General features: G+C 43.2%; 1 pseudogene; it reads left to right on the top strand.

Annotated features, from left to right (window-relative positions):
* Positions 1-2062: 2062 nt before the first annotated feature.
* Positions 2063-2257, top strand: LOC108350187 (60S ribosomal protein L39 pseudogene; annotated as a pseudogene).
* The last annotated feature ends 936 nt before the right edge of the window (positions 2258-3193 follow it).

Genomic DNA, 3193 nt, shown 5'->3' with positions numbered 1-3193 from the left:
GACGCAGACGTTCCTCCATACTTATCTACCAGGGACTTTCCTATTGGAGCTTACACATTTGAAGGGTGTTGCCAGGCAAACAATCTACATCTATACGGTAATAAATGGATTTCTCTTTTTATTGTTTTCATGTGATATTTATTCTTCATCAAAGAAAGTAACTGGGCCAACATGAGAATTTCTGTCTGATCAATCTAATTCCACCCCAAAGCAATGGATGCTGGCATCTGTTGCCTTGTGCCGTCTTTCCAAGGATAGACATATGCTGCCCCTTGCACTAAAGCTGTTGAAAACAACATTGGGATCGTTTATATTTCAGTCCAGTTATTAGGCTTTGGGTTCCTGTGCTGTGGTGAAGACAGAACACTATTGTGGGGAACATGTGGTTGAGCATAGCTGATCACCTCATGATGGATGTGAGAAAGGGGGAGTGGAGCGAGGGAGAGGAGGAGGAGATGAAGAGACAGACAGACAGACAGACAGACAGACAGACAGATTAGCTACGGAGTACACACCACCAAGGATCCATTCCCTTCAACCAGGTTTCTTCTACGAAGTGCCAATCTCCTCACGATGGCCCACCAAGTTATGAATCATCAGTGGAGTAATCCATAGATGAGATCAAAGCCCTCAGAATACAATTCCTTCCCTGCAGTTCCATCTCTGGGCATTGCCCTCCTGGAGACCAAACTTTCAACATATTGGTCTTTGGGGACATCTCATAATGTCTGTCCCCAAACATGTCAGAAAAGTATGAAAAGTATATGAAAGTATCTGAAGGAACAGACCGTGTTCAGTAAGGGATTATGACAAGGAAGTCTAAGTAGAGTGGGGATCAAGAGGCTCCATAGAAGTGCCACTTGAGCAAAAGTTCTAAGTGTGATTAAGATTTGGTTAGAGGTAGGCAGAGGTGGGCGAGGTTCTCGGGCAGAAAGGACGTTTGAATTCTGACTGTGCCCGTGGGCTCTCCTAGCCCTCCATGCCTCTCTGAGTCCATAGGAGCCAGAGAGACACTTCGGCAGCTTGGAGTATGAGCGACTGTAAAGTATGTATCTCAGCTGAGGATTCTTTTAGCCCTGTTTGTTAAGGTGCCAGAATGACTTCAGCAAAGGGTGACTCACTTACAGTAAATGATCCTCGTGATTGTGTTTTAATTAAATTCTGAACAAGGAGGTGACGAAGGAGACAAGTGACCCGCTTTGACCACAAAGATGCAGTGGATTCCCTGTGCATGCTTGTGACAAAGGTATGAGCCCTTTGCTTGGGGGGTGAACATGAGACATCTGTTCACAGCGATAAGAAAATTATAAAATTATAAAACCATTTCTGTCCATCATAGATGACTGGTGATCCACACAGGCACGCCATCCAACCAGTACAACCAGGGAGTGCAATCCAAACCCGTGGTTGTGAGCTTTCACTGTCCTGAGCACTCTGGTGACAAAGTGCCCAGCATGGTCCAGGTCCTCACAGGCCACATGTTCAACTTAAAGCTTAGACCACAGTGATTTCAAGAACAAGAGCAGAAAGCCAGTACGTGTAACACTGGGTGGTACTCTACAAGCATGGGCCACCATCCCTGAGAAATCTCTGTGTTCTTTGGCCGTTTATCCCCTGAGGAAGGAGTGACTCTTAAATCTCAGAGCTGCTCCTGGCTAATGAATATGGTTTGCTACAGAGAAGGTTTTGAAAGATGCGGTTGTTCTCTAGCGCCATCATATTTCTTATGTTGCATCATGTCGTTTTGGACAGTCTATCTCTTTTTTGGGAAATAAGTTGTATATATTTATGACTGGGAGCCTGAGACATTATAAAACACATACACACACATACATACTGTGCACATGTATATGTGCTCATGCAAACATCCCCCCCAACACACACACACACACACACAGAGAGAGAGAGAGAGAGAGAGAGAGAGAGAGAGAGAGAGAGACAGAGAGACAGAGAGAGAGACAGAGAGAGAGAGAGCGAGCTACACAGCCCTCAGGTGTTCATGGGGTAATTAAAAAGAATATGCCTCCCCCATTGTGTGCTCTATGCCTGATTAGGCTTCTGGATGTCTTCTTACAAGACTTTCAGAATTAAGTGATTCCTGGCCAAAAAACAAAAGCAAAACTGTCCTGTTCCTCAGTGGATTTGTATGAAAACTGGTAACAGAATCAGGTCTAACTCTAAGAGAAGACACTGGAGGAGAAAGAAACTGGGTCAATAAGTATTCACACAATGGCAAGACTGAAGGTTTATATTAAATTGTGCCCATTGATTAGTCCTACAAGATGGAGTTCAACATTTTTAACCTGAAGATTTGCTCATTTCTAAATTGGGGTATTTGTCCAGTAATAAATGTAGAACCTTTCAGAACAAACAAACAAACAAACAAAATCTATTTGCCTCAAGAGGAGTTTCACTCGTGTGTGTGTGTGTGTGTGTGTGTGTGTGTGTGTGTGTGTGTGTGCCATTCTTCAGATGTGTGAAGGCACAATGATGAAACATTTACAATTTTAAAGCAGAATAATTATTGTTTATTATATTTTTGAATATAATTACCAATAGGTAGAAGCAAAATAATCATACTGTCTTTTTAATAATCAAAAGAAAAATCTGATGTTTCAAAATGTAAGAGTTAATCCCAGGTGTTGATCAAAACTGCCCGATCGCATATCACCGTAAGTTGAAGAACAAATCCCATGGAAGTGTATTTATTCACAAGCAATGTCACCCACGCTCTGCCTGTGTGCATGTGCTTCATTCAAGCTCCTCTTATAAAAATAAAACCTCCAGTTCAAAGGGATGGCTCAGAAAGGAAGCTGTCTGTCATCGCCACTGAAGTCTGGGGGCCTCGTGGGTTGGAAAACCACTAGATAGAATGCTATTGCAGCTTGTTCAGAGAGAAGCAGAGTTAAGTTAGAGAGCTTTCTGAGAGAAACCATGCAAGTCAGGTCAGCTAGACCTTGTGAAGAAGGCTTTTAGGCAGTTGACTTTGGCTGTTGAGAGAGTGCCAAATTACCTTGACACATCTCCACAGTGGTGTACCTGTTTTACCACCAAGCACTGCTGTCTGGAAAGGACTCTGTTGGAAAATAGATTTCCAATATTTCCTGGATAGACCATATACACTGTGACCATAGTGAGAGGGATCTCAACGGGTTGTTGTTCCTTTGAGTACTCCACACTCGATTAGGCCTGG

The sequence above is a fragment of the Rattus norvegicus genome, chromosome 2 (genome assembly GCF_036323735.1).
Source record: "Rattus norvegicus strain BN/NHsdMcwi chromosome 2, GRCr8, whole genome shotgun sequence".
In the NCBI taxonomy this organism is placed as follows: domain Eukaryota; kingdom Metazoa; phylum Chordata; class Mammalia; order Rodentia; family Muridae; genus Rattus; species Rattus norvegicus.
Note: the sequence above shows the minus strand (reverse complement) of the source record. Positions and strands in the feature narration are given on the sequence as shown.